Source organism: Vipera berus, assembly GCF_964194415.1.
Source record: "Vipera berus genome assembly, chromosome: 1".
Taxonomy (NCBI): domain Eukaryota; kingdom Metazoa; phylum Chordata; class Lepidosauria; order Squamata; family Viperidae; genus Vipera; species Vipera berus.
This window is the reverse complement of record NC_138202.1, coordinates 43,996,257-44,020,715: the sequence shown is the minus strand read 5'-3', so window position 1 is coordinate 44,020,715 and position 24,459 is coordinate 43,996,257. Positions and strand designations below refer to the sequence as shown.

The 24,459-nt window shown below is 37.2% G+C and overlaps 1 protein-coding gene across 1 annotated transcript in view; it reads right to left on the bottom strand.

Moving 5' to 3' along the window:
- The window catches only part of FOXN3 (forkhead box N3), a 228,826-nt gene that overhangs the window by 189,789 nt on the left and 14,578 nt on the right, over positions 1–24,459 (bottom strand). The window contains exon 2 of the mRNA XM_081322211.1: positions 8,946–9,003. The gene's annotated coding sequence lies outside the window, so the exon portion shown is untranslated. The remainder of the gene's footprint in view (positions 1–8,945; positions 9,004–24,459) is intronic.

Genomic DNA, 24,459 nt, shown 5'->3' with positions numbered 1-24,459 from the left:
TTAATAATAATACTGTTATTAATAAGTAATTTAAATTAAAAGTCAAATAAATGCATACTAAAAGCATATATAAAAGCACTAATATAATCCCAATGCATTTATAATATCAAACTGATTCATGCGGCTGATTTAGCATAGAAAGTACCTTTTCTAAAATCTATCTTAGTTGGATAATTGGCTTGTCATTATTATTTTCTATATTCCCCAAAGAATCTGGGAAAGACTAGCTCATAAGATGACCATCAATCCCTGCCTCTAAATTTAGGATTAAAACCTGTGTAACTGTTGCCAGAGTAAGCAATGCAAAGCTAAATGCACCAGCAGCCTAACTGAAAATTAGATCACTTTTGCTGTTTTTATGTCAATATTCTTCCCTTTACTTCAAGCTCTTCTTTTCTATGTTTCAATTGTCTAATTTGGTCTCTCCTGACTACTCTGCTCTGCATTACTCAAATCAGTCACTGCTGTTGTTACTGTCTCTATCATATGAAAGCCTTCTTTAAAATGTTTATACTGACTTTCTGCCTATTTCTGGAGCAGTATAAGCTCAAACGTGATACACTTGTACTCTCACTAGGCAGTCAGTATGATGGATAGAGCATTGGCAATGAAAGGGAGAAATCTAAGTGCAATCTTTCAATCTCACAGTTAAATAACCACTACTCCCTTTTCCACATTTCAGTTGCATTTCAGTTACCTGCCCATCAGTGTTTCTGGTATCACACAATCCAAATAAGGGAGCAAAAAGACCCAACTTTATGAATACATAATCTTGCCCACTTTCTCCAGCAAATTCCTGTTGCCCCTATCATAAGCACAAGAAGAGTACTGGCATGGCTTCATTACTTTACTAAGCCTATCATTGTTTGTGAGATTTGTTCAGTGCTGCAAAGAATATTGTAATGGAGGAACTTGCTTTTTTCAGTATTTCTTTCTTTCTAGTTGATTTCCCTGGAGGGTAAAGAAATTGACAGGATTTTAGTATTTTAACAATATCGCTGATTAGATTGAGTACCGGTAGGTTTTATCATATGCAGACCTTATGGGTTTGTTTGGCTGAATCTAATCAACTTCTCCTGCACCGACCCTAGCATGCTTTAAAAACAGAATCATTATCTACCACTCTGATTCAGTCTTCCCCAACTTGATATCTTTGAGATATGTTGGATTACCCTTCTTATCAATATCAGACATCAGGACTGCGTTGTAATTCTCAAGTTGGCATAGCACCATGAGAATGACTGATTAAGCACAGAGTGATGCATGCCTTTGTTTGGTTAAACAGGAATTATAGTTATAATATACTTATTGTACTTGTTTAGACAAATTAAGATGAACAAGCTGGGTTAATTAGCTACCATTTGGAGGCATCTTGTTTCTCTGTCCAAAACTTGGTTAATAACAATCACATTTCATCCACATTTGGACACAGTGTGAAATCCTGTCAGGGAAATAATAGAAATGTGTATACTCATCATTCTGGCCAGAAGAAGAAGGGAAGACCATATTAGCTCAAATTTCTATATGTAATCAAATAATTGAAAACCTTGGATCTCTAACAGTTGGACCATAATATAGCCTAATTTATCCCTTACCACTATCCTAACCCTAAACTTGCTGATTGAGATTTATTTATTTATTTATTTGATTTATATACCGCCCTTCTCCTGAAGGACTCAGGGCGGTGTACAGGGCAATAAAAATAAGAATACAGGATACAAGATTTAAAGTTAAATGATTGTGCCCAATGTAGTAGGTTAGTTAAAATAATGTTAAAACCCAAACCCATCAGGCCAGGCCGGCTTGTTCAAATAGATAAGTTTTTAGATCACGCTGGAAGGAGCGAAGGTCGGGGGCCATCCGGAGTTCAGCCGGTAATTATGGAAGTTGCTATCTAAAAGTTCTGGACATCTAAGAGTAAGTCATACTGCCACACAATATATCATAGTTTAGAATTATATGAAAATATAAGAGTTACAAGGAAGTCTTATATTGATAAAAATAGGAAGTAGTTCCTTAAAAGAAGAATGAACCATATTCTCTTTGGAAATGGAAGTTGTACCATTTTATAGCATAGTCCCTGAGTGCCCTTTTCTATGAATACAGTGACATTATTTCTGGAGTATTAACCAAGAAATAAGTTTTGCATTTTCAATTTTAAAACATTATATAAAACAAACACCAATTCAAGTCCTAATTGATTTATCTGATATTCAGTCTTTTGTGAATTGTGTATATTATACAAAAATACAAATTCAATTTATTTCTATAGAGTTATTTACTAATTTATGGGCTTTTTATTTCAACCTAAAACAAAACCTGACCATCAAACAGTCAATAATATTACATATTCAGTGTGGTGCATGTTTAGAGACAAAGACATAAAAAATAAGAACACATCCATCAAATTACTTAAATGCATTTGTTTCCAGAAGGTATTATTTGAAGCAGCTTATTATAATGCAAACCAAATCAGCATTATTTGTAAGATACAAAGAATATAAGAAGATATTATTTGCTTCTCTCTCCACATTTTTAATACCCGGAGGAAAAGCACATAACTTGAAGAATATAAGGAAGTGAAATATCACTATTATAGTCAAATGAACATAAAATGCTATAGCACCTCAGGAAAGTATGTCAGATATTTAAGTTTTAAGAGGCTGGTGGAATAGGAAGGACCAAGGCAAATGTTCCATGTATAATATCAGAAATAAATGAAATGAACAGTCATGGGTAACACAATGGAGAAGAAACATGCATACTATCCTAAATCTTATAGTAGGGAAGAGCAATCCATAACTCCAAGGATGCGTTTAGTCACACCTTTCTGGCAGGGTCCATGATGCCTCTCTAATTGAACCCTGAGGCAGCAAAACTCAGGAAAGTTGAAATGTAAATTTAAAACAAGCTTAATACAATTGAATTTGATGCCTGTTGAAATATAGTACCTTTTCATTATTTTCGATTTAATATGGGATTAAATTCATTCAGAAGAATTGCTTGATAGTGAGATGGGCAGTATATAAATTTAATAAATAAATCTACTCCAGGTCTTGCCACTAATAGCTAAACACTATTTAATACACTTAATATTTTTGCTTGCGTGATCACCTGCCAGATACATGGTGCAGAAACATCTGACTGGTCATTCTGAGAAGAAATATGGACTTCTAGGTAGATCAACAGCCTGTTTTAAAAATTAATAACCTTCTAAGTAGATGCTAAAATTATACAATCATTCTATGATAGTTGAGAAAGGATCTTTATAAGCTATTTCAAACTTTTTTACTTTGAAATATCAGTTTAGAACCAATCCTTCCAACATTACACATCTCTATGTATTTCTGGCAGAGAACAAAAAGTCTCCTTCATTTTCCATATATTGCTCCTCTAAAGTAGATATGGGGTCATGCAGGGGATACAGTGAGGAGTATGAGTCTATTCCAATGCTTGATCCATTTTATAAAAATGTAGATACAATTGGAGTGAAGTGTACCTTCAGCCTGTATGGTTAGTTTATGGTTCACTAGGTTGTACTAACCAAGAAAATTGGATCAAGCAAATCATGCATAGTTTAACCATGAATAATCATATTATGCAAAATAGCCTGTATATTATTAGAGCCTTGGTGGAGCAGTGGGCTGATGCCTCCTTAAGTAACACCAGCTGCCTGCAATTAGTGCAGGTTCGCATCCCACCAGGCTCAAGGTTGACTCAGCCTTCCATCCTTCCGAGGTAGGTAAAATGAGGACCCAGATTGTTGGGGGCAATAAGCTGACTTTGTAATAATGCCGCTTGGGGTGTGTGTGAAAGCCCTAACAAGCAGGCATATACATAGAATGAAGGCTACTGCTAAGCTTGTAAGCCGCCCTGAGTCTTCGGAGAAGGGCGGGATATAAATGTAATAAAAATAAAAAAAAAATTATGTATCCCATGACCAAATATAACAAAAAAATAGTGCCAAATGCATATTTGCATTCAATATTTTAATATTATATCAGGACTATTTCTATAGTATGGATAAATGTGTGTTTATGTGTGTGCATGTCTGCATATATGGATTGTATTCTTACAAATTTACAGTCAACAAAGTGAGGAAAAAAGAAACTGATAAGAGGTAGAATCCTTCAATTTTGCTGATGAAGATAACTCAACTTTCTCTGCAAAAGCTAAAAGGCAAGTATAAGAGGCAAGTATAAGAGGAGCCATTGTAGAATCACTGACTCTGAATTCATTTATTTACATCAAATATTTTTTCCTGAAAAGCCAGGGGATGAAATAAAATGAGAGAAGCAAAATGTGATACGACTTTCTTTCAGATAAAAGTAATAAAATCAAATTTGTAGACTAATGCGTGATAAGCACTCTTGGAAAGGAAATACATGATTGTTTGTTACACAAAACAAGCAGTATTTTCTGATGAAGGGAGGAAAGAAGGGAGGGAGGGAAGGAGGAAGAGAGAGAGAGAGAGAGAGAGAATCAGTGCCTGTCCTCAAGCTACTGCAAAATTCCTGGAGTAAAAAAAAATCTCCCACTCCAACAGAAAGAGAAAAAAGAAAATATTCAGGCAGCCCGAAGCTTTGCAAGTGACTTGAATCTATTAAACAGAAGAGGAAAACTCACAGAATTTTTGTTTTACTTTGTTTACTTCATCTGGATCATTGATGGGGAAATACAGATTTCTCAAGCTAGCATTCACCTTAACAAAACTTACTAGGGCAATTAAAGTCCAAAAGTTGCGTTAAGGAATGAAGTAATCAGGAACTAGCTTCTGCTCATGCTCTACCAACTTCCAAAGTTTCTGTCTGAAAACGAACTCCATAGCTCAGCCGAGCTGGAAGTAAATTCACCCAACTGCCAAGATAGACCATTATATGAGAGTGCAAGACTACATAGCCAATCTCTGACTTATGAAAGTATTCTTATTCTTGGTAAGTAGATGTAAGGATTGCACTTTCTGAAAAGAATATATTATATGCTGTTACTAGTTTGAAGGGTGATCATTTTTATTTTGAGCATTTATCAGATAAGATAAACTAGGCTAGGCTAGGCTAGGCTAGGCTAAACTAAAGAACACACACAAGGTTTGGTGCATTTATTTTTATCTGAATATATATCATTTTTGAATGGGACAAGTATTTTAAAGGCTTTCTTTAAATGCCAGATATCACTTACTGAAAATGAATTAATAAACTTTAGGGCTGTAGGGAAAGTCTATGTCAAGATAAGCTGAAGTCCTGGTGACTTCACAACTAAGCACCCACAAACATTCTATTCAATGTGAAAGTAACTTAATTTTGACTTCTTTGCTTCCTAGGTTGGTCTAAACCTCTGGGATTCCCTGATATTCTCTCATCAAAATCCTAGCTAGGCCTAACACCGGTTAGCTTTTCAAGATCCGTAATGGTCAATTAGGTGCTGCCACCTGGCATAGATTTTAGGGCTATAAACATCTAAAATAATCTGTCCAAAACAATGCACACCTTCAATAAAGAAAACAGATATTCTCTCTCTCTCACTCTCTCTCTCCCCCCCCTCTCTCTCTCCATCCATCCATCCACAATACACATTCCATTGGCATTGTGATGTTCTCCTCCCATTTTGAAGGCCATCCCTAATCCAACAGGCTTTCTAGATGCATTGTGATAATGCTCCAGAATAACTATAAGGCTGGGAATTCTGCAGGTAATAACCATAGTACCACTGTAGACCCAAGTCATGTATAACTGAATGATGATATTAAAAGAAAACATAATGACTAGTGAAAGGGTTTGCACTTTTACTGATATCAATTATAAATGTCAAGACTCTAGAAAGGGTACAGAGAAGAGCAACAAAGATGATTGGGGGACTGGAGGCTAAAACATATAGGGAACGGTTGCTGGAATTGGGTATGTGTAGTTTAATGAAGAGAAGGGTGAGGGGTGACATGATAGCAGTGTTCCAATATCTCAAGGGCTGCCACAAAGAAGAGGGAGTCAAGCTATTCTCCAAAGTACCTGAAGACAAGAAGCAGTGGATGGAAACTAGTCAAGGAGAGAAGCAACCTAGAACTAAGGAGAAACTTCCTGACAGAACAATTAATCAGTGGAACAACCTGCCTCCAGAAGTGGTGAATGTTCCAACATTGAAAATTTTTAAGAAGAGACTGGACAGCCATTTGCCTGAAATGGTATAGGGTTTCCTGCCTGAGCAGGGGGTTGGACTAGATGACCTCCAAGGTCCCTTCCAACTTCTTCTTCTTCTTCTTCTTCTTCTTCTTCTTCTTCTTCTTCTTCTTCTTCTTCTTCTTCTTCTTCTTCTTCTTCTTCTTATTATTATTATTATTATTATTATTATTATTATTATTATTATTATTATTATTATTATTATTATTATTATTATTATTTTATTTTATTTTATTTTATTTTATTTTATTTTTATTTATTTTATTTTAATCCCATTTATATCCCGCCCTTCTCCGAAGACTCAGGGCGGCTTACAATTTAAGCACAAACCAATGTGCTTAGCAATAGCCTTCATTCTATGTATATGCCTGCTTATTAGGGCTTTCAGCCCCCCCAAGCGGCATTATTACAAAGTCAGCTTATTGCCCCCAACAATCTGGGTCTTCATTTTACCTACCTCTGAAGGATGGAAGGCTGAGTCAACCTTGAGCCTGGTGGGATGCGAACCTGCACTAATTGCAGGCAGCTGGTGTTACTTAAGGAGGCATTAGCCCACTGCTCCACCAAGGCTCTTCTTCTTCTTCTTCTTCTTCTTCTTCTTCTTCTTCTTATTATTATTATTATTATTATTATTATTATTATTATTATTATTATTATTATTAATGTTTAATGGATTTCAATAGTCAATTGCCATAAATAACAATATCTTCTCTCCAGATTTATTGATGTAAATGAGGCTTGAGAGAGTTAAACTGAATGGTACAGTTTTGATGTCTAACGACCTCAATCTTTTGGAACTAATTGCTCTCTGAATTGCTATACGACAGAAGCATAAAACCTTCTCAAGTTCAGGAACCCATAGTTCTACACAGGGGCCACTTTCCAAAAAGTAATGTATAGGTTCAAGATAAAAATTAAATTTGGTTTGATTTCATTTACATTTAATATAAATTTAATTAGTTAATTATAGTAGTAAGATTAAAATTCATATCCTGACAGCAGCTAATCTCTGTAGTCTAATCTAGAGATCCTAGTTTGCATACAACACTATAAACAGGCTTGGAGTAAACCTTGCTTTTTAATGAACTTAATGCACACTACCGAAATTGCGCCTTGTTCTTTCACTTAGCTATGAATGCTGCATAGAGTGTGAGCAACCTGGCCACACCATCTTTATTTTACCAAAAAGTGTAACAAGAAAGCCTGATTTGACCAAAACCATAACAGATAGCAAAATCTATTTCCTGATGACCATAGCATATGGTGGATTGTCATCTGGATTATTGGTGGCATAATCTATAAAGAATATGAATTAGTAAAATAATTAATGAAAGAAAATGTGATATGTTGTGTTTATATGAAAATGGAGGAAAGTTTATAGAAGTTAAATAAGTGGATCTGATCTTCTGGAGTGGGGTGATGAACACATGCTGTTAAATGAAGATATATAGTTCACAATAATTATGAATCAAAAGGCAAACCTATGTTAGAAAATATTGATTGGCATCATCTAGGCTGTGTATTTGTATAAAATTAAGAATCATAGGCTGATCATAGTTGTATTTTATATTCCAGTGAACAGTAATAATGGAACAACTAGAGATGAGTTTTGTGGGAATAATACAATATTATAAATGAATGCAATTCAGAGGGGAAAATTTCTCTGCCAGATGACATGAATGGCTGATGGGAATGAGATGATAGAGTACAGAAACAGCTATTGGTTCATTCAGAAACCCAAGAATGAATAAGAATGGTGAATGTTGAGTGTCTGTTTAGCAAAAGCTCTAGTTGGTTAAGGCACAAATATATTCATATGCTCCTATGGCAAAGGAATGAATATGGATGTAATATAAATTATAAAAGATTGACAGAATTAGTAAAGAATAAAATGATGTTGACAGATTTTGAATGTGGGGCAAACCATTTGTTGGTAAAATCGAGAGTAAATCTTGGGGAAAACAGATATGGAAGAAAAGCAAATTGAAATGAGAATGACAATGCAACAATTGTAGGAAGGAAAAGAACAAATCTTATATGGAAAAGCATGATAAAATAGATTAATCTTCCAAAAGAATGAACAAAATGTGGACAAAAGAAAATTTAGAAGCTGATTGGAACAGAATGAAAAGAATTATGTTACAATGTGACATAGAAGTACATGGAATTACACTAAAGGGAATTATGAAAAAGAATACAAGCAAGAGTTTAGAAAATGAATGAAGAAATTTTAAATTGGACAGGTGCTAATAGAAATATAGTGCATAGATGTGGACTGGGAACTGGAAACTGAACATTTGTTAAAGACATTCTGCCCATTTTACAGTGTTATGTGGCAGTAGATTTGGATATATGGGAGCAACATAAAATGCACCAGCAATGGAGCATTTACTGTAACTGTGTGGTCAAACAAAAACAGGTAAAGTTATGAATGAATGGTAATAAATTAATGTGAAGTGAATATGAAAGAGTTATGAAAGAACAACAGTGAGGTAGTTTGGTCATATAGAGAATGAATGAATGAATGAATGAAAATTGAATTGTAAAATATGTAAAGGAAGAGTTAAGGGTTAAAAAAACACAATTGCATGGAATTGATGAGATTTTGAGAAAAAAGAAAGGTGAGAAGTTTAAAGAAAAAATGCAATGTATTAAACAGTATATGGGTATAATAAAGCAAGGACAGTTTGCGAGGACTGAAATTTGTAGAGAAGTATAGTGAATGGTGTCAGTTTAAATTATATTTAGATTTGTTTTCTTTTTTCTCTTTATCACCTTTCATTTCAGTGGCTGCCTTTTCCACTTTTCTTCATGCAGCACAGCATTATTTACCCTGAAAAGAAATAGCATGGTGAATGTATATGCATAATGATTACACTGCAGTCATTTATTCTGCCAAATTAAAAATTGCACTTGGTGGCAGCTTTTGAGTCTGGCTTTCTGGGGCCAGAGCTAATCCCAGAATCTTAGACTTGTTGGGTTGTACACCTGGGTTATAAACAGAGACATCTTTTTTTGAAATATTATTTGTCAGGGTGTGGTTATAAGAGAGGTAGTAAGGTGCCAGTACATGTTTATTCCAAGTATTTAATACTGTTTCCAATTATTAAAAAAAAAAATCCTAAAGTGGTTTAAAACAGCTATGACAACATTAACAATACAGTAGGAAGAACTAAAACCAAAACCAAAATTAAGTGTTAGAAATATTATTAAGAGAAGGCCAACACAGCTGAATTTTTAAAAAATGACTAAAACATGTCAGCCCTGGGGATTGTTGTTCCCAGAAAGGAGATCATTCATCAACATAGATGCCATTCCACAGACGTTCACCTATGCGTCATCACCATGAAATCTATAAATAATGTATTTCACTTTGGAATTTCAAGTAACATGTCTTGAATGAAAGTGTTTTCTCAGGAGTCATTGCTTTATGTATACAGGAAGTCTTCATTCAGAGATCACTCATTCAGCAACAGTTCAAAGTTACAATGGTGCTGAATTGGAAGACTTAGGACCTCATAGTTGTGGCCATTGCAGTGTCTCCGCAGTCATGTGATCGCCATTCGGATGCTTGGCAACTACCTCACAATTCTACTTGCAGCATCCCATGATCATGTGATCATCATTTGCAACTTCTACTGCCTGCTTATGGCAAGCAAAGTGAATGGGGAAGCCCTCCAGAGATCAAAAAATGGTAATGATACGACATCTAATGACTGTGCGAGATTCACCTAACAGCGACTGCAACTGCCATTGTAAGACAGCACACTCGTATGTGGCAAATCTATATGATCTATGTACTTTGGAAGGGTGAGGAAACAATTGAAGATGGAAGATTACTTAAGTCTTCTCTAAATGGAACTTAACTTTGTTCCTGTTTTATAATTTCTATACAGATAGTCCACGACTTACAACCACAATTGAACCCAAAATTTCTGTTGCTAAACAAAACATTTGTTAAGTGAATTTTGCCCCATTTTTACGACTTTTTTACCACAGTTGTAAGAGAATCACTGCAGCTGTTAAGTTAGCAACATGGTTGTTAAAAGAATCTGGCTTCCTCATTGACTTTGCTTGTCAGAGGGTCACAAAAGGGGATCACATGACCCCCCAGGACACTGCAACCATCATAAATATGAGTCAGCTGCCAAATTTTTGAATTTTGATCACATGACCATGGGAATACTGCAATGGTGGTAAGTATGAAAAACAGTTTTGAGTTACTTTTTTCAGTGCCTCTGTAATTTCAAATGGTCACTAAATGAACAGTTCTAAGTCGAGGACTACTTGTTTTTCACATATACATCCACTGACTGACCCAACTCCTCTCCTCTCCCTTAGGATTTTTCACTTCTCTTCTGAAGAAAAATGTTCTGCCTGGGCACTTTCTATTAAAATGTTGCTTAATATTCAATATTAAATATATCATGCTTAATCGGTCAAATTTCAGAACAAGATAAGCAACCAGGATTCTAGGATTGCCTGTCTATTTTCCTAAATGCAGTTTACGTACTTTTTGCATTTAAAGTGCCAAGAGATGTCTATGTATAAATATAAATATGTATTACATCAGTCATCTAGACCATGATCAAATCATTGAGTACATTTGTTAATATAGGTAATCCTGGACTTAACAACCAAATGTGGGGCCAGAACTTCCCTCACTAAGCAATGCCATTTAGTCAGTCATCCCTGATTTTATAACTTTTTGCCACTGTCATTAAGAGAATCATATAGTTACTAAGCAAATTTGGCTTTCCCCCTTGACTTTCCTTGTTGAACACTCCCTTGGAAGGTTGTAAGCGGGGACCACATGACTTCATTGTAAATACATGCTGGTTGCCAAGAGCCCAAAGTTTGATCACATGACTGTAAGGATGCTGCAGAGGTCCTAAGGACAGATTGTAAGTCACTTTTTTTAGCACTGTTGTATGATCGTAAGTTGAAGACTACCTGTTTGTCTAAGTTTCTGCATTTCATCTAGAGTCCTGTTCAATGCAACACTCTTCATAGGAAGTTTATTCAGATTATGCTAATTAGGTCAGAGATTGCAACCTCATGTAGCTACATTTTTCTCTAGAACAGTGGTACTTAAACTGTTTGATTTCATTACTCTCTCACACACAAAAAACAGACTGTTGTTCTATACAATGTCTTGGTAGCAAAGTCACAAACTAGATCCTTGCAATTCCAAGGAATTTAAAATTGCTTCATATGCCCAAATTATTGCCATTTTAAGAACCACCACCAATATGAGCTGAAGACCAGCAGGAGCCACATCCCATTGTTTAGAATAGAGAAGATGGAGGTTGGCTGAAAGTAAGGAAGGACATACCACAATCATCTGTGTACAATCTACTATAATGGTAAACTTAAGAAGGTAATTCAGATAAGGGACTTAGTAGCATGCTCACTGATTTTTGCCATTCTGCTGCAGCACTAAGATTGTTGTCATTACCAGAAATATATTTTGCTGCAAAAATATATTGATGATGGTTAAAAAGGTAAAGGTAAAGGTTCCCTCGCATATGTGTGCTAGTCGATTCCAACTCTAGGGGCCGGTGCTCATCTCCGTTACAAAGCCAAAGAGCCAGCGCTTGTCCGAGGACATCTCCGTGGTCATGTGGCCGGCATGACTAGACGCCAAAGGCGCACGGAACGCTGTTACCTTCCCACCGTAGTGGTCCCTATTTTTCTACTTGCATTTTTATGTGCTTTCGAACTGCTAGGTTGGTAGAAGCTGGGACGAGTAACAGGCGCTCACTCTGTTACGTGGCACTCAGGATTCGACCCGCCAAACTGCCGACCTTCTGATCAACAAGCTCAGCATCCTAACCCACTGAGCCACCGCGTCCCTGGTGATGATGGTTAAGAACTATTATAAAAACATGGAAGTTCATGTTTGAACTAGTCAGTCTCTCTCTCAGCCAACTTCCTTTCCTTTGCTGGAGGAAAAAACGGGAGAAGAATGTGCTATACAGAGCCTAAACACAAACACACTCACACACACACAAATAAAGACTGCAGACGTACTTCACAAAGGGAGACCTAAGTGCACAACTTAATAGCATGAGTAATGTATCTCTTGATGCACTTGGCTAGTTTATTTAACAAGTGCAAATTAACTTCAATTATTCTTGATGCTCCTTAGTGCCAACCATCTTTTGGTTTAACATATCCTGCAAAAGTGATATGTTTTATTTCTGCAAGTAATATGATTAATCATTATTTTTTCTCAGTTAGCACATTTGTCTTATTGTCTTTACAATAACAATGCTCTTATTTTGGATTACAACCCTAGTATTTTCTATTTCAGTATGTAAACCCCTTCCTAGGGTGCATAGCATTCCATCTCTTAACTGAATACAAACAAATCATGAGTTTACTGTAATATTAATGTATAAAAGTGTTAATTAGTATACCAATGCAAAAGGTGGTTTATATAAATTGCAGCTTTAGAAGTATTTCACAAAAATTTACTTATATATTTTTCTACTATATCTTTAACTTGAGTTAAATCTCCTCCCTGAGTTTAACCCAAAATTACTCAGTAAACTTCTGAGATTGCCCACAATGATCAGCTGTGGCCTTTTCAGGGGCCCAAGAGATGCCATTCTGTTCCATAAATATACCATGTGTTGAATCTGTAATCCTCCTTTATCATGCTTCTATAATTCCCAGCAATCTAGCTAGCCAGGCCCATTGTGAGAAATACTGAAGAGCCGTGTATCTATACATCTATGAAATAGCACACAGTGTAGTTCCAACAGAGGACAAAGCTGCAGCTGTTGCTGCCGCTTTGATGGTGGTCAAATTATATTTTTAAAAGAGACCTAGAATTGAAGACACATACTTCAGATTAATACAACAGTCTCTGAGTGCTTGGGAAGAATCTGTCTCATCATTCTAATAAGCAAAGTGTTTTTCCCACCGTCACTTTAACATGGGATCAGAAGATTAAAAAAAAATCACAAGTATGATAAATGCTGGGGGACAATTGCTGAATTCTGTGAAAGGAAAGGTTGTTATGCTGACCAAAGAAATAAAAAGATAGCAACAAAAATTGTGCATCACTTTTATAGATCAACTCAACTAATGCCCAGGTGTGAAATTCCTCCACAATTCTTTATCAGGCACAATGAAGGTAAATACAGCCAAAGAAAGGTGCTGGAAGTGGTGGCTGACATTTAAGCCTATATTTAGTTACCGCTGTAATTAACCATAGATATTAAATTTAGGCTGAATTAGGCGCTGAGCTATTTTGTGTTGTATCTAGAACTCTGCCAAGGGATCCTGGGATGACCCACCTTTCAAAAAATAATATAAATTCCAACTGCTAATGCAGTATTCTCTTTGTATAAATGAAGATGCTTTTTTAAAAAAATTCCTAAACTCTGACTAATGGTACTGGCAGAGAAGCAATTTTTTCCTCTCTCTGGTGAGTTTTATCAAGTGTGGTTTCATTTAGTCATGCAACCCTTTTCCAGAGATTTCTGATCAATAAGCAAGTAGTACATCCAAAGAAAATGAAATCTCACTTGGAATTCTTGGGAACTGTAAAGGTAGAAAAAAGCTTGTTTAACCTCACATGGCAGCTTCATGTAAACATGGCAATGTGTGCTGATGTCAACCATATCACAGAATAACTTGTTTGGGGAACAAAAAATTATGTTTACCACTTATCTTAAATTTATTTTAGTAACTTTAGAAACACACACACACACACACACACATTATATGTATAGGTAAGCTTGCAGACACACATACACAGATATATATAAATACATAGGTGGTCCTCCCTTTAATGAAAGTAAGGAATAACCCTCACTCCTCCTTTGGCTTTTCTACATTTCAAATTTAGATACCACCGTCCATGTTTAATTATGACATTCCTAGAAAAGGTCAAAACAAAAAAAGGCAAGCTTCAAAGCTGTCCTTGATCCAAAGTGCTCAAAGTCAGGTGCAGTTCTACCAACAACAGATCTGGCCTAAAATGTTTACAAAAAGGGGAATGAGTATTAATTATATCAACTTTACTTTTTCGGTTCACCTGTCCTGGAATGCTCTGCATGTCTGAAGTTAATCAACGTGAAAGGTATGTATGACCAGAAAGCTGTAGTTTTCTGCTTCTTTTGAAACAGCAACATTTACTAACAGAAAACGTTTCCAGAGTTTGTATCACCCTCTGAATAATATCAAATGTGGACAAGACATAATTAAATATCTACAGATAACTTGGCTGAACTTTCAAATAATAAACAAGGTGTCTTTCTCATAGTTCAAGAAAGTACTGTTTTTGCCCACTTGCGTGACAGAATCTTGCTGATTTTGCACCATTGTACCACTCAATTTGCAGTTTTCCAAAACATTTTAAATACAACTCTCAGCCCAAAATGTTTACTCACCCTTCATCTACAGCAGAGTAGGTGCAGGGAAATAGCAGCTTTCCCTAATCAGTTTTTATTAAAACTAATACCATTCATTTGGTTTTTAATTTTATTTCCCATTATCTCTCAGTATTTGGAATATTTGATTTTTTTTAACCATCTTGTTGATTGCGTTGTATTTCAAGTGAATGGAGAAATAATGAAGGAATGCAGCCCTGGACTTAAAGAAAATATCAGATTTATTTTTTTTTTAAAAAAAGAAATCTGCCAGGGTCCAAACCAGTAACATTTTTATTCAGCAGGTAAAAGCCACAGCTGCTATTCTATTTTAACATTGCTGCTAAAAGGAAAGTCTGGAAGATATTAGAGATCAGACCAATTATTTATTCAATTAAGAGATGTTCCTTCTTCTGTGAAATAGCCAATGAATTGCTGGAGTAAGGAAATAAAGTGTTCCAACCAAAATCGACAGGAAATACTCAATAAATGGAAATGGTACTTTATAAACACAATAGAAAAGCACAACTAGAGGTCACTTCCCTGGTAATTAGAGGGTGAATGCAAGGTGACATTATTATTTTTTTCTGTTTTGACATTATTATTTTTCTGTTTACGGATAATGATTGCTGGCCTACTTTGGCAATGGTGCAACAGGGCAGTGTGTATAAGCTTCAGGTCACTAACTCCATTTTCTGTAATGAGTTATTTATTCATCAAATTTATATGGCTACCCATCTTACAAAAAAGTGACTCTGGGTGATATACAACAAAACTATAAAAGTTTTTTTAAAAAAAATCCATTAAAAATTAAACATTGTGATTAAAAGCTACGAGATGGTAGCAAATTTCAACAACCATGGAGTAACCTCAGTACATCGGTCTCCTGGGGCTTGATAACATAACCAGGTTTTGAGGGACTTCTGGTAAACCAACAGGAATTGAGTCAGTCTCACTTTGTGGGTGGGGCGGGAGAGGATGTTCCATAAGACGAGCAGAAAAAGCCTACATCCTAGGTCTTATTAAGTGTACCTCCCTACCAAATTATTTATTTAACAAAACTTAGATGCTGCCCATCTCACAGATGGCATAGCATTCCTCTTCTGCTGGATCTGATGGGATGGGCTGATGCTTCTTACATCACCCATGAGTTAAATGGCAACCATTTGCAGCACAGAATTTGCTCAATATGTGTATCTCTACAATTTACTACCCTGATTTTCCACCTATTTATATGTATAAAACAACCTTCCTACTGCATAGATACCAAAATTTTGGGTGGGGCAGTCAGGATGTGGTACACTTGTCTCCAGTTTCTTAATATAATTCTAATTAATAAAGGAAGTTAAAGACCTAATAATACCCATAATAGCCCAAGTTATGAGGTGTAGAACTAGCTTTTGTGCCTGTATCTGCCTTTTCAGTTTTTCCAGTGTTTAAATTGAAATGACTAGATACAAGAAAAAGAATCGCTGCACAACAAGCTCAAGTCACACTATCCCTATGTTGATCTTACTTCCTGGAAATTAGATAAACCAAGATCTTTCCTCTCACATTACAGAGGTGGAATCCTCAACTTGAGGGCCTAATACCATTTGTTATTAAATTTGTTTTTTTTTAAAAGCCCTTAACTCTACAAGGCTATGAGAAAGAGGGAGTGCAAATCTAATGGAACAAGCTAATCTCAAGGAAGGTCTATTAAATTCAAATTTGTCAGGTTTCATTACTTCCAGTACTTATCCTCAATGATAGTAATTTCTAAGATCATTTTATTATTCACTATATTACAATGCTGCACTGCTGATGACCCTGTTTCTTCAACAACAAAGATCACATTTTGCTGAACTCATAATTGCCTTGAAATCCTAACAACTGTCACTCCTCCAGCCTAGTTCCAAATGGAGAAATTAGCACTGCAAACTAATGCAGGTTTAGAAATCTGAAATAGGAACTCAGCCTCCATCTTTTCTGTGCCATTTTGCTCATGGAAGAGTAATTGCTGAGTTAGTTGGTAGAATTAAACATGATGATCATAAGTCTTGCCAAAAATCAAAAGAAGAGCATCAACCATTCATAAAAGGACACAGATTTGTACAATATGGGAGTGCATTCATTTGCCAATAAGGGCAGCCATGGGGAAGAAGGTGTGAACTTATTATCCAAAGTACCCTAATGTAAGACAAAACCAATGGAGGAAAGTACATTTTACAATGAGAGAGCCAAACTTAAAATAAGAAGGAATTTTGTTGTTGTTGTTGTTAGTTGCAAAGTCATGTCTGACCCATCACGACCCCATGGACAACTTTCCTCCAGGCCTTCCTGTCCTCTACCATCTGCTGGAGTCCATTTAAGCTCACGCCTACTGCTTCAGTGACTCCATCCAGCCACCTCATTCTCTGTTGTCCCCTTCTTCTCTTGCCCTCAATCTTTCCCAGCATGAGGCTCTTCTCCAGTGAGTCGTTCCTTCTCATTAGGTGGCCAAAGTATTTGAGTTTTAGCTTCAGATCTGGCCTTCTAAAGAGCAGTCAGGGTTGATCTCCTCTAGGACTGACTGGTTTGATCGCCTTGCAGTCCAAGGGACTCGCAGGAGTCTTCTCCAGCACCATAGTTCAAAGGCCTCAGTTCTTTGGCGCTCAGCCTTTCTTATGGTCCAGCTTTCACTGCCATACATTGCAACTGGGAAGACCATAGCCTTGACTATACACACTTTTGTTGACAGGGTGATGTCTCTGCTTTTTAGTGTGCTGTCTAGATTTGCCATGGCTTTCCTCCCCAGGAGTAAGCATCTTTTAATTTCTTGGCTACAGTCCCCATCTGCAGTGATCTTGGAGCCCAGGAAAATAAAATCTGTCACTACCTCCATTTCTTCCCCATCTATTTGCCAGGAATTGAGAGGGCCGGATGCTATGATCTTGGTTTTCTTAATGTTAAGTTTCAACCCAAGTTTTGCACTCTCCTTCTTCACACGTAACACGAGGCTCTTTAGTTCTTCTTCACTTTCTGCCATTAGAGTGGTATTATCTGCATATCTTAGGTTGTTGATATTTCTTCCGGCAATCTTAATTCCAACTTTTGATTCATCTAGCCCTGTCTTTCTCATGATGTGCTCTGCATATAAGTAAAATAGGCAGGGTGACAGTATACAGCCTTGCCGGACTCCTTTATCCAAAGTACCCTAATGTAAGACAAAACCAATGGAGGAAAGTACGTTTTACAATGAGAGAGCCAAACTTAAAATAAGAAGGAATTTTGTTGTTGTTGTTGTTAGTTGCAAAGTCATGTCCGACCCATCACGACCCCATGGACAACTTTCCTCCAGGCCTTCCTGTCCTCTACCATCTGCTGGAGTCCATTTAAGCTCACGCCTACTGCTTCAGTGACTCCATCCAGCCACCTCATTCTCTGTTGTCCCCTTCTTCTCTTGCCCTCAACCTTTCTCAGCATTAGGCTCTTCTCCAGTGAGTCCTTCCTTCTCATTAGGTGGCCAAAGTATCTGAGTTTCAACTTCAGGATCTGGCCTTCTAAAGAGCAGCCAGTCCTTGATCTCCTCTAGGACTGACCAGTTTGATCGCCTTGCAGTCCAAGGGACTTGGAGGAGTCTTCTCCAGCACCATAGTTCAAAGGTCTCAATTCTTTGGCGCTCAGCCTTTCTTATGGTCCAACTTTCACTGCCATACATTGCAACTGGGAAGACCATAGCCTTGACTATACGCACTTTTGTTGGCAGGGTGATGTCTCTGCTTTTTAGTGTGCTGTCTAGATTTGCCATGGCTTTCCTCCCCAGGAGCAAGCGTCTTTTAATTTCTTGGCTGCAGTCCCCATTTGCAGTGATCTTGGAGCCCAGGAAAATAAAATCTGTCACTACCTCCATTTCTTCCCCATCTATTTGCCAGGAATTGAGAGGGCCAGATGGCATGGTTTTCTTAATGTTAAGTTTCAAGCCAACTTTTGCAGTCTCTTTCTTTACCAGCAACAAGAGGCTCTTTAGTTCCTCTTCACTTTCTGCCATTAGAGTGGTATCATCTGCATATCTTAGGTTGTTGATATTTCTCCCGGAAATCTTAATTCCAACTTTTGATTCATCTAGCCCTGCCTTTCTCATGATGTGCTCTGCATATAAGTTAAACAGGCAGGGTGACAGTATACAGCCTTGCCTGACTCCTTTCCCAATTTTGAACCAAGCAGTGGTTCTGTGTCCAGTTCTCACTGTTGCTTCTTGACCCACATATAGGTTTCTCAAGAGACAAATAAGATGGTCTGGTACTCCCATCTCTTTAAGAACTTGCCACAATTTGTTGTGATCCACACAATCAAATGCATAGTCAATGAAGCAGAAGTAGATTTTTTTCTGGAACTCCCTAGCTTTCTCCATGATCCAGCGTATGTTGGCAATTTGATCTCTAGTTCCTCTGCCTCTTCAAAATCCTGCCTGTACGTCTGGTAGTTCTTGATCCACATACTGCCGGAGTCTAGCTTGTAGGATTTTAAGCATAACTTTATTAGCATGTGAAATGAGTGCAATGGTGTGATAGTTTGAAAATTCTTTGGCACTGCCTTTCTTTGGAATTGGAATGTAAACTGATCTTTTCCAATCCTGTGGCCACTGTTGAGTTTTCCAAATTTGCTGGCAAATTGAGTGTAGCACTTTTACTGCATCGTCTTTTAAGATTTTGAATAGCTCAGCTGGAATACTGTCACCTCCACTAGCTTTGTGGTTGCTCAGCTTTCCTAAGGCCCACTTCACTTCACATTCTAAGAAGGAATAGTGAGAGCTATTAATCAACGGAACTGCTTGCCTTCTGAAGTCATGGAGGCCTCATCACTGAAAGTTTTCAAGAAAATGTTGGACAGCCATTTATCTGGGATGCTATGAAGATTCCTGTATTGAGCAGGGAGTTGGGCAAGAAGACTTTCAATGTCCTTTCCAATGAGCAGTTCTTTGATTCTTGGAGAAGGCTACGATTAGACAATCTGCTCAATTTGTGCCTGCTCAGCCTGGGTCCAGAGGGTATGATATCTAAATGAGCTACCTTGAGACTCTTTGCTCTCCCTTCCAATGATTCTTTATCTAGCTGACTTGGATTATACAGCCCTTAAAGACAGTATCCATTTCAATCAGCATGGCCAAATCACTGGGAACAATAGGCTTTATAGTCCAAACACAAGAGTGAAGGAAAGTTTAAATTGAGAATGCTTTTCAGCACACAGAGGACTGTTTCCCCCCCCCTCCCCAAAAAAGTAGGGCACACAGTCTCCTGCATATTTACTTATATTAATTGCAGATGCAGGGTTTCCCTTTTAAAGGGGATTAAACTCTTTTCTCTTGCATATTGTACTTTTGCTTAGGCTGGCTTCAATTCTGCAGCAATTTAGTAAACAAAAAAAGGGCCCACCATGTTCTTAATGTACAGCCTGACATTCTCAGTGATTTGTAGCTTTGAGTTTTGGCAACAGCAAGGTTTAAAATGATCCCTGACACTTGTGTTCACCACATTAACATTTGGAAATGACTGAAATTTCTGCTTCACACAAAATAATATTTGCACACTGGTTTCTTTGCTCAGGAACTAAATAAAGTACACACACAAACATATAGTCTGGGTTGTAAAATCAACCTTCACTATCTTTCTTTAGCTGTCTGTGAGAAATTCTTTCAGTCATTCATCGGTGATGCAAAATCTAAGAATATGAGAGTGTTAGACAAAGGAGGAATACCAGAATATGTATTCATACATGTTCAGTTGTTTTTTGTTATACCACTGACTTAGACCTAGTACAGTAATGTGAGGATATATATGTTGTCTCAGAAACATACATTAATAACAGATGAAAATAATAGACCAAGCAGGATATTTTTTAATATTATTACATTTTTGGAATTAGAATTGGGTGTTCTCATATTTGCAATGGCATTACTTATCTATAGGAAATCTTGCAACTTGCAGGTGACAACCTTAGCAAAGTGCTAGTACCCAGAGATCTTAATACAGGTAAGGTTCAAGAATGTACTGTGATGTCATTATCATGGGTTTCCAAAATAGTTTGAATTATAGAATTTCCACCAAATAAACTGGCAGGTCTTAATATGGTAGGGTGGTGGAACCAGAATATACAGCTAGTCCTTGTCCTACATCCATTAGTTTAGTGACCGTTTGAAGTTACAGCAGCATTGAAAAAAAGTGACTTGTGATCACTTTTCACACTTACGACTGTTGCTACAGCATCCTTAAGGTCACATGAACAAAATTTGGCACTGATTCAAATTTATGACAGTTGCACTATCCTGAGGTCATGTGATCACTTTTTGCAACCTTCTGACAAGCAAAGTCAATGGGGATTCACTTAACAACAATGGCAAGAAATTTTGCAAAGTGAGGCAAAACTCATTTAACAACTGTCTTACTTAGCAACAGAAATTTGAGGCTCAATTGTGGTCATAAGTCGAGAACTCCCTGAGACAAACTAAAAATTGATCCTTTGTGTGATCCAAAAATATAAATACACATTTTTTTCCAGGGGAAATGTTTCTACAATGACTTCTATATAGCTACCTATGTATATATACCTGCTAACGCATACTATCACCCTTCCCAGGAAACACAATTAGATAAACTAATTCTACTTTATTGTAAAGCTGCCTAAATACAATCTGGCAAGTCTAATATTATATATCTCGAGACATCTCTTTTGAAGCCTGACAAGTTTTGTCGCCTGAGTTTCTTTCTCTGCCCCTTACATAGCTGCAGGCTATACCCTCTTTTAACTGACCATTTCCTAAGCAGCATCTCTTTGCTTCCCCAACCCCCACATCTCCCAAGGCCATTCCCATCCATATACCATTATACATATTCATAATATACCTTGGATGTTTGGTTTATTTTGATACTTGACATCCCTACCTTGTATAGAGGCAGTGCTAAAGTGACACCTAGTGACAGAAAAGAAGCATTACTATAGCAGCTCCAGCCACCCACAACAAGGAAGGAGGGAACCGGCAAGTTTGATTCTCAAGAGGCTGACCCACACTAATTGGAAGTAGCAACCCTGCTTCATTTGAGTGAACACAATGTCAACCTGCTCTACTAGTCATATGAATTATCCCTCAGAAAGTATTTTATTTCGCTTCTCTTTGAATTAACTCTTGTATATCACCTTGAGAGGGACGCGGTGGCTCAGTGGGTTAGGACGCTGAGCTTGTCGATCAGATGGTCGGCAGTTTGGTGGGTCGAATCCCGAGTGCCGCATAACAGAGTGAGCGCCTGTTACTCGTCCCAGCTTCTGCCAACCTAGCGGTTCAAAAGCATGTAAAAATGCAAATAGAAAAATAGGGACCACTACAGTGGGAAGGTAACAGTGTTCCGTGCACCTTTGGCGTCTAGTCATGACCATGGAGACGTCCTCGGACAGGCGCTGGCTCTTTGGCTTTGTAACGGAGATGAGCACTGTCCCCTAGAGTTGGAAACGACTAGTACGCATGTGCGGGGTAACCTTTACCTTTACCTTTACCTATATCACCTTAGGTTGTCTCTGCACAGAAATGGAGCCATCAAAATGGCTTTCATGTGGCCTTCATAGAATCATAGGGTTGGAAAGGACCTGGAAGGTCTTTAAACAGATTGTACAAGTAACCACAGTAAACCAATTTAAGAGACTAAATCAAAATAAAACACACTATAAATGTTTTGAAAAGAACCCAGAATTGAGGCTCATTTGTTATCAGATGCTGAGCAATCTGTTAAATTGGCTTTCACACTCACTATACATAGCACTGAAGTTCATTTTTTACTCTGGAAATGAAGCAAGCTTAGGCTGTCTAAGCAACTCTCAAAAATACAAATTATAAATACCTTTTGCATAGTCCAACTTTCTAAAGAAAACTGCAGAAGCACCATAATTCTCCATATATAAACATTCATAGCTTGTTATAATATGGTCACTGGGAAAGTTTATTTTCCTCCCAGATTATAACTTCAATAAATACTTGGATGCTGGATAGTTAAACAGTTGTTCTTGATCAGTTTATTGGATGGGACTGGACATTTCCAATAAAAATGGAAATTCTTTTATCTGCCCTATGGTTCCTTTGGGAAAACCCACATGTGGTTTTCATCAATCTAGCTTTTCACTTAAGGCAGGAGAAACAATCAAGTACTATGCACGAGGTTACCATTCAATGGACACAAATTTATTTAATTGGCATTGTCTTAACAAAAGCTTAGCAGCTTGTTGATGGTCTAAATGTGTAATCCTATGGACATCCATTCAGAAGTAAGTTCTATTATGTCTAACAGAAGTTACTCTGATGTAAATGGCTATATATTGCAGCCTGAAAGAAAACTTCCAAATAAAACTACTGTACAGAGACAAATTTCTCTTTCTCTTCCTTTCTCTCTCTTTCCCTCCCCCTCCCCCTCCGCCTCTCTCTCACTACACACACACACACACACACACACACACACACACACACACACACACACCAATGCTGAAGGAGTCTTTTTCCTCCGTAAATAAACAGTAAAAGTTAATTCTAGTTCTGCTGCATACAAAAATAAGAATATGCATATTTTATTTGTAGGTGCAGTTGATTAATTTTTGTAACTGGACTTCTGACCATACAAAGAAGTATGTTTTCTGTCCCATTCCGCCCAGCCCTCCCCCCCAAATCAGTTGTAAACTGGGGAAGTTTATGATGATGGTCAAAGCTGCTAATTATGATTTCAGCAAATGAGATATATTTCTTCAGAGATAACCACAGGTTTTAAATTTTAAGTGCTAGCCCTGGTAAATGGAGTTTTATTGACAGGTAGTGATGTAGTCAAACAATGACACTGGTATGCTTCAGTGGGTGTTTCCCAGTTTGACAAACACCTTTATCAGTGAAAACCTTAATATACCACTGAAAGGTGACTGTATAGTCAGAATTGTAAGTAGCTTCTGAAGTGTGAGAATAGATACTTAAAATCTCCTTTCATTTTATCCGCACAACAGCAACTCCATGATTTGTCTCATAGCAATCAGTCTAAGGTTATCCATCTCAACCAACTACATTAGACTGTATCACCAGCTAACTCAAATAACATTGGTGAAAAAAGAGATTCTAGAGACTTAGATGTACGTGCACAATCAGCTAACTTAGGAAATAGACTGTTTTTTTTAAAAAAACAGACTGATTTTTAATCAAGCTTTCCATGAGCATATAACTCTATGCATAAAGGCTTTTCACAGGTTATGATTCATGTATGTAAGTGAGGGGATGAGGTAAGAGAGAGACCCATTGATGTGAATCCCATATGCTTGCTCTGTATATAAACTAATATAATGCATGTGTATAGCTGGATAATTACGTAACCATATGGTGACTATACAGTTAGAACACACAATAAGCATTTGCTCTTAACTGCACACTGGTAAATATATAAACATGTAACATTTTATTTCTCAGAAATCAATAATGATGTACTATAGAATAAAGTAATAGCTTCTGCTGTCATTGAGAAGTAGCTTGTCTCCAACTTCTAGAATTTTCAGCTACCAAACTTATCATTTTGTCCTTCTACCTCCCTTAAAGCCTTACCATTCTGAGCAGTCTGTCTTACTGTCTTCTATGATGCTTTCTGTATTCTAAGTCAAGGGATTGCTCCTTGACTGGATGCCGGATACATTGGTTGGGAAGACATCTGGAGCCCATTAAGTCATGGAAAGCTGAATGTCTGACTGACTTGACTCACAACAAGCTTTCATCAAGCATCATGTTGAAATGTAAGGCAGAAAATGGAAGCCAAGTTGTGTTAGTTTGTCATCAGGATTTGGACAGTATTATGGCCAGTCTTAACCTTAGTCCTGTAGAGAAAAAGATGATCTACTGAACACAGGAAAGAGCTCACTTCTTCGACTCTTTATTGGTT